This window comes from Bidens hawaiensis, unplaced genomic scaffold (genome assembly GCF_021521415.1).
Source record: "Bidens hawaiensis isolate Kalapana, Puna unplaced genomic scaffold, B.hawaiensis_p1.1 tig00055546_1, whole genome shotgun sequence".
Taxonomy (NCBI): domain Eukaryota; kingdom Viridiplantae; phylum Streptophyta; class Magnoliopsida; order Asterales; family Asteraceae; genus Bidens; species Bidens hawaiensis.
Window position 1 is genome coordinate 1 of NW_027500015.1, and position 8303 is coordinate 8303.

The following is an 8303-nucleotide window of genomic DNA, read 5'->3' on the forward strand; positions in this document are numbered from 1 at the left end:
GCAGGACAATTGATAAGACGTATATGACGTCTTTCTACAGTCCGTTTGGGCTTTTTCGTCTTTCCCGCCTGACGTGTCATCCTTTGATTGGGTTGTATTTTTCTCTCTCCACTGGCATCCCATCCATCGCATTAACTGCGATGTGTATAAATAAGTCGTTTCCCACTTTCATTTATTCTTATCTTCTTCTAATTCTTCTTCTCCTCTCCAATTCCAGATCTGAAACTTACAATATTTCGCTGGTGTGATCTAAAATGAGAAAAGAGAAGAAGGGCGATGCTTCTATAGACAACGTCGTTCTCCATTGGAAGGGGAGGTCTTACAATGATATTGTCAGAGTCTACGGCTTAGCGCCTGAATGGAAACCCAAATATCCGGCGGAGGGTTCTATTGCTACTAACCCTCCGGCGAAGAAGATGGTTGTGTATGCAGATCACTTCACTACAGTGAACTTCAGGTTTCCTGTAACGAAGTTTATCGAGTCCATCTTGACGACCTACGGGATCCACCTATCGCAGGTTCATCCCTTTGAGATGTTGAGGATTCGTCATTTCGAATTCTGTTGTCAGGCTTGCAACATGGAGCCTACTGTTAGTCGGTTCGCCGTCTTTTACAAGATTGCTAACCGCGGCGGGTGGTATAGTTGGGCTACCATAGGGAAGAGTGTTATTGGTACTGAGTGGTACCGGAGCCTCCACGAGTGGAAGCCCAAGTTCTTATGGATCCGTGAAGACGTTATTCCATTTGAGATGACTTATCGGAAACCCGAAGAAGGGCTGCATGTGGTCCACGGTACTACATAAGTGAACCTCCCATGGTTCAAAACTTTAACCCATACACCCACCCCCATGCGTGCGATACACAAGGGAACAATGGTGGGTGCAAAGATGAGCCGTTTATGGTCGTTTCCTGATTTGGAGCCGTATTACGAGAAACCCAATAAGAGTAAGTTTATCTTTGCTTTTCTAGGGTTCCGCCTAAATTCTGATTGGTCCTTTTATTTATGCAGGTGAGGGTTCCATCTTTAGCATGCTTCTAGACCATGAGGAAGGTCTTATGGTGCGCCGTCCTATTGATCCAAAGGACGCACCCATCCTTGAGCACACCCACAACAATTTCTTATTCTCCGCCGCTCTTCGCCCGGAACCCGTGGTTTCCGAGGCGATGTTCGCTAAAGGTGAGGAGTTCGTTGTTAAAGGTGAGGGAGTTTTGAAACCTCGAGCCATTACTGCTGCTACTTCTAGCCGGATGATAGTGCTTCTTTCGTCTAGCGAGGAGTCACCATCCCGTGAAGAAGAAGAGTTACCCGTTGGTGCTACTGATTCTTTAAATACCCTACATTCAACTGTAGGTTTGACCCACAAGCGGAATCAAAATCCGTCCACTAGTAAAGTGGAGGGCGAAAAAGATGTTGATGTCACCACAGAAGATGAACATCGAGTTGTCGATTATGCCGTCCTCGAAGATGAACATCGAGCTGGGAAACACTGATCCAATACGGATGGCTCCAATGAAGAAACACTGATCCAATCCCCTTAACGGGTCCTAGATCCAATGAGTCCAAAGGGTAGGATACAAACAACAACCAACTACGATATGAGCACAACCTCCGGAAGTCCGGTGACAGAAACCTGCAAAACAAGCACCTTGAGCTCGTTACGGGAATGACAAGAGGGGGGGTCTTCCCGTAACCACCCTCCGGCGTGAGAATAACTACAGTTCTGATGGAGAGAAAGTACTTAAGTATTTTAAGTAGATAGTGGAGAGTGAATGCCTTACCTCATGGAGATTGTGAAGTATTTATAGCCGAAGAGTGTGGGAATATAATTGGGCCAGCTGTCCCATTCTAGAATATCACTCGTAACCGTCTGAACACGTGTCTTCATATAATAGGTTGATCTATACGTCCCATGTGCATGGTTATAACAACCTGGACACGTGTCTCTCTTTGATAGGATGAGGTATATCTGACCATGTGCACGGTTATAACAACCTAGCCAGTTGTCCTCTATTCATTGGCGGATGGGTCACGTATTCTCCAAGAAAGAATCTTGGTAAATCTTCTAGAAGGTGATTAGTTAATTACAGCTATCATGTGGCATTGTCTTCTGGTCATCCTAGCTGATAAGTATGCTACCCTGCAGATGACTTCTAAGGGTGCCTGGATGCTTCCGCGCATGATCTCTAGGACGTATCGTTGTTCTTCCTTTATTGAGTTATGCGGTGATCCATATGTCCCGCGGGTGGCATTGAGGGACTTTCTGTGACCGCGGTTGATACTTAAGGGTATTTGGTTCTTTTTGGTATCATACCTCTATAGTTCTAATGACCGCATCTTGGCCCGATTCAACTCCCAATAGACCCGCTACAAGCTGAACACAATTGTATCGCAAGGGTGAGCAAACAAACTGAATAACTTGTTTGTTATGTTTTTCTAACAACCGACTTTTATGGTTCGGTATGTTTAATGTGTATAAACAACCGAACCAAAATAACATTAAAACCAAGTTTTTTTATAAGAAACTTAAAATTTTATATTATAGGGCAATTTCACATAATGATAACCAAGTTTTAAGAGTGTTTTAATTAGGTCACTCAACTTTAAGAAGTGTTCCAATTAAATCACTTAACTTTCACAGTATATTAAATTAAATGTTTTAACATGTTTTTTTAGCGTTTTTCTTTTTTTGTTTCACATAAGAAATCTTTTTGTCCATTTTTTTATGTTGATGTTGAGTGGCGATGTGAATTTTATTTGGTATTTTTGAATTTTAATATATTTAACGTTTTTTAAAATCTTTTAAATTTAACTACATATATTGCAATTTCCGACCCCCCACATCTTATCCTCAATAACATTAGTTATAAGTTTGGTTTTCGCCCCTAATCAAATTAAACCTACCCCGTGATTAACCAATTTAACTGAACTATCTTTTCTAATATTGAATCAGCATCGAACCACCTAGACGATTTTGAAAACGGGTAAATTAAGTACTGTATATTAGTGATCGATTATTTATGTGAGACTGAGTACCATTTTTGCAATAGGGTTAGTGAGTTTTGGATTTGCTCCCACGTAGCCAGTGAGACCAACATAAGGAATAACGTAGCTTGAAACAAGATAATTGACGTTATTCGCATAAGGATCGCGGTGGAGACCAAGGCTTCCCAAATGCAGCATCATGAAAGTTGCAAATGATTGTGCTGTTAGATTCAACAATGGCCTCGGAAAACCTCGTACCGTCTTCTTAATTGCCCTTAAATGGAGTATTATTATTATTATTATTATTATTATTATTATTAATGAAACAACAATTTAGTTTTAAGATATGATATAAATATATTTAAATTACTAATTAGAACGTAGGTGTAAAAGTGCCCAACTTCTTGGTAACCGAATTGGCTGATTATGTCTTTTGATAAGAGGACTGAGATTGGCTTGTTTTGCGCCTATGGGCTGCTAGGACCGGGTTCTATGCTATCCAAACCCTCACCCAACTATCCGAATAGGAAGTATTCGGCTTCGAAGTACTCGAGATTCAAAGGGAACTCTAAAAGACCCATGTCGGTTTTGGGTAGGTTGACTATTGAGTTCACGGTGGTGGAGATAAGGAGGAAGATGACGGCGATGGTACTGGTGATTGGACGAGAAGGTTAAATATTTTTATTTTGAGCTTAGTGTTATGGTTTGAGTTTTGTGACTGTTGTTTGTATTCTATTTAAATCGTAGATGGATGCCACTTGGCTGAGTACCAACATGACACGTAGAAATTGGTTTGGATCAAGGAGGAGTAGTAAATTATATATCTGACCTTTTTGAGTTAACAAAATATAGCAAACAAGTGATAACGACATATTTTTAGATTTTTTTTATGATGGGAGATGGGTAAAACATAACATGTTCAATAACAGCTATATTTAAAATTTTGAAATTCAATGCTACAAATAAGGTTTGTGATCTAGACTATTTATAGGGTAAAAGTTCATATGAAGCCGAGCTTAAACGAGTGCAATCCCAAAAATTAGTTTGTTTTATAATATAAATGAGTCTAAACATGAGCTTTACTTATTGAGCTTGAGTTCGTTCATAAACCAACACGAGCCTAAATATGTGGCATCACTGATTAAGAGGTATCATCTGAATCATTTAAACATATGTTTGAAACTTATCAATAAGAGGCTCCATGAACCATTAAAAGTTGTCTTTTTAGTGAGCCAAACGACTCTCTACTTCTAACCGATTCAAATGTATGCCTCTTAAAGAAGTCACTAAAAGGCCACCAAACAACCCCTTATTGGTGCTGTGACCTTCTCCCATGCAACCTTTCCGCATTCCTGCCCCAAAAGAAACATCTTCTTAGTCTTTCTAAATTTATTAACACTTTGACCGCTGCCTTGTAAAATAGAGAAATAATATAATGGTAAACTACTTATCACCAATTTAATTAACGTTAACCAGACCCCAATCGAGAGAGTCTTGGCTTTCCAAATAGATAGTTTATCTTCAAAGGCTTTAATGGTTGGCGCCTAACTTGCAATCAGATTCATGTTGGCCCCGATAAACATTCAAAAGGAAAACACCTCTTTGACAATGAAGAAAAACGGACAGGTAACCTGATTCGCTATCATCACACCGACCCCGAATAAGTTACTTTGATTTCAATTTGAAGAACACGTCTCTTTTTAAAATCATCAAAACAAAGACTGTACCAATTATTGTACACAATATTCTCCTTCAAAACTTTTTGAAAAACATATTGCTTCATAAGATAACAGGTCTATGAAAGAGCATGATTTATTTTATTTAATACTCCATCCGTCCCGGTCAAAGCGTTTTAGTTTGAAAAACACAAGTTTAAGGTAAATTAAATTATTGTTTTCTTTGCTTACCAAATAACAATAATGCCCTTTAAAAATTGGGTCCATCAATATTGTTTATTAATCTTATTTGTGTGTGTTTAAGGGTAAACTTGGAAATTGGCTAATAAATTTTGAAAGTAGACATTTGTGATTGGACAAATAAAAAGGAAATGTGGATACTTTTAATAAGACGGAGGGAGTATATGTTAAGAAAGTTATTTTGAAGTTCCATACAAAAAACATTCTAGGTAATATTACCTACGTGATTTGTACTTTCTTTTTCGAACGGCGAATTTCACAGCTAAGTTAGACCGTAGCTCCCAAGTTGGAAGCCCCAACTGCCCCACTCGGGCCAAGACTATGTTGTCTTAACCGGGTCCACGCTTAGCATCCGAGTTTGGCTAGTCGTTCCCCGAGAAAATTTTCAGCCACCTGACACTTGACAGATGTTGTACCTTCCATAAAAGCAAGCCCTCTAAAGTAAATACACTGTAATAAAATAACTCGGGACGACCTCCAGTTTGAATACAGTTTTCTTTCTTTTCTATTTTCAGCCAAATATAATTTTGTTGTTTAGTCAACAAAATTTAAAGTGTTAATAATATCGAATCGTCCTTTAGGGAAATACCTATGATTTTATGAAGAAATACATTTTTTTCTATTAGTCAATAAAAATTAAATTATCAGTAATATCAACTACTGTATTACTTTAGGGAAATACGATTTATTTGATTGTAAATACAAATTAAAGTGTTAATAGTAACAACTCTTACTTTAAGGAAATTATCATTAATAACAACTTTCATTACGGAAACCACGCCCGTATGTATCGATAATATATCAAAAAATGGCAATGGAACATTTTAGAATTGACATGGTGAAGAGACACGGATTCAATCCTCTTATCGGATCTTAGATCCAATGAGTCCATACGGTAAAATACAGACAACAACCAATTACGATATGAGTATAACCTCCGGAAGTCCAATGACAGAAACCTGCAAAACAAGCACCGTGAGCTCGTTACGGGGAGGACAAGAGGGGGGTCTTCCCGTAACAACCATCCAGCGTGAGAATAAGTATCGTTCTTAGAGAGAAAAGTACTCAAGTATTAGAGTAGATAGTTGGGAGTGAATAAATAGCTCATGCAGGTTGAGAGAGTATTTATAGCCGAAGGATGTGGGAATATAATTGGGCCAGCTGTCCCATTCTAGAAGATCTCTCGTAACCATCTGGACTCGTGTTCTTATGTAATAGGTTGAGCTATACGTCCCATGTGCATGGGTATAACAACATGGACACGCGTCGCTCTATGATAGGACGAGTTGATCCCTGGCCATGTGAACGGTTATAACAACCTGGCTAGCTGTCCTTAATTCATTGGTTGACGGGTCACGTATTCTTCAAGTAACAATCGTGGTTATTCTTCTGTAAGATAATTAGTTAATTACAGCTGTCCTGTGGCATTGCCTTCCGGTCGTCCCAGCGGGTGAATATGTTACCATGCGAATGACTTTAGAGGGTGCCTGGATGCTTCCGCGCATAGTAAGTTATGCTGGTGATCCATATGTCGTGCGGATGGTAGATGAGGGGTTTCCCTCCGACCCGCGGGTGATACTTAAGGGTATTTGGGTCTTTTTGGTACCCTACCTCTATAAGTCCCCTCAGTCCAGTGTTTCTTCCGCGTGAAGTTTTATGCGGGTGGAATATTGGACTTCTAAAGTATAATTTGGGAGTTTTTGAGTTTTGGAATTTGGTAGAAATATCTTTTGTTGGTGGTGTGGATAACCATGAAAAGGACAAGTTCACCACTTGCAGGCGCGTGAACAGGTGACGAGACGTTTGTGCCGGCTGTCAATGTATCCGACTGTGCACATTTTTCTCTTTTTCGAATTTCACGCGTGACGTGGCGTCTGGAGAGTGGGTGACAGATTTCTCTCTCCACTGTTCGTATCCCATCACATTAATTGCGATGGGTATAAAATAGAGAAGTTACCTTTTTGTTGAAGTTTTATCGTCTTTTATTTCAATATTTCTTCCACCTTTTCTTTCAATCTTTTGATTAGTCCGTCGATTCCGTTCAAGATTGCTCGTTGTTTTCCGTTTACTGCTGGATTAATGGCTAGTGACACAAGATCTTTGATACCAAGTATTGATACCGTAGAGATTAACTAGGATATCTCTGAGTATGAAACGCTTCTTCATACTTACGGTATCTCACCTGAATGGGGACCGGAGTTTCCTAGTGTCGGGTCTGTTGCGAGCTTACCTCCTATCGGCAAGATGGCGGTATACGCAGACTTCTTTACTTATGGAAATCTTCGGTTTCCGATAACCAAGTTTCTCATGAAAGTATTAAGCGCTTATGGGGTTCATCTATCCCAATTGCATCCTCTTGCACTTATACGAATCCGACATTTCGAATTTGTGTGTAAGGCAAAAGGAATATTGCCTCGAATTGACTGATTCCCTGCATTCTATCGGTTGACCAACCGAGGTGGGTGGTTTAAATGCAATCCGATATCCGAAAGGGTTATCGGCACTGTGCCCGAGGGGGGTTCTGAAGACTGGCGCAACAAGTTTTTTTGAATTTCCCAGGACGTCGTTCCAGATGTTATGGTCCGTCGTCCGGCCAACGAGGCGCTCCCGGAGGTCATCACGGCTCCTCACGAGGGCCAAGAATGGTTTCGCGTCTTGATTTCGGAACCCTCTCCGATGCGGGCCCTGCCATAGGAGGCCCTCGTATGGGCGGGAATGAGCCGCCTGTGGCCATATTCAGATTTGGATCCTGTCTTTAAGGGTGTAAATGAACGTAAGTTTTGTTCTTTTTTCTCCCTTTTGTTTTATATAAAACTTCTGACTGACTTCTAGTTATGCGCTTTTCGGGTGAAGGGCCTGTGTTGAATGCCCTTTATGAGAATAGGGGTTGCACGGGTAAACGTATCCATGACGTGAAAGAGACGCAAGTCCTGGAGAGGACACGTGGTCAGTTTTTTTTCCCTACTAAAGTTCGTGCGGAACTGATGGCTTCGGAAGCTATCTTCCAAACATGTGTGTATATCTTTAACCCTCATCCGCTCAACGCTCTTACTTCTGACGTGGTGATCGTCATTCTTTCCTCGAGTGATGAATCATCATCCCAAGAAGAAGAGGATTCTGATGATGCCTTTGAAATTTCTTCTGTCTCGCATCTATTGGCAGAATTGGAGCAGTAGAGGAGTCTCCAATCCTTCCGGGTAAGTGACGTGGGCGCTAGCCACGCAGATACCGAGGAAGGTCCAACTACAAAGAAACATCGGACGCACCGTCCGAAGAAGAAGAAGAAGAGGGTCAACCTTGCTGAACATATAAAAGGGATGGCCGGTAAGTCAATGTGTCCACTTCATTTTTTTTTATTTATACTTTTATTTATACTTAAGTTCTCTTTTGTTGTACGTAGATCC

At 40.5% G+C, this 8303-nt stretch overlaps 1 pseudogene; it reads right to left on the bottom strand.

Moving 5' to 3' along the window:
- Window positions 1-1589: 1589 nt before the first annotated feature.
- Window positions 1590-7633, bottom strand: LOC143601098 (desiccation-related protein PCC13-62-like; annotated as a pseudogene).
- Between the last annotated feature and the right edge of the window lie 670 nt (window positions 7634-8303).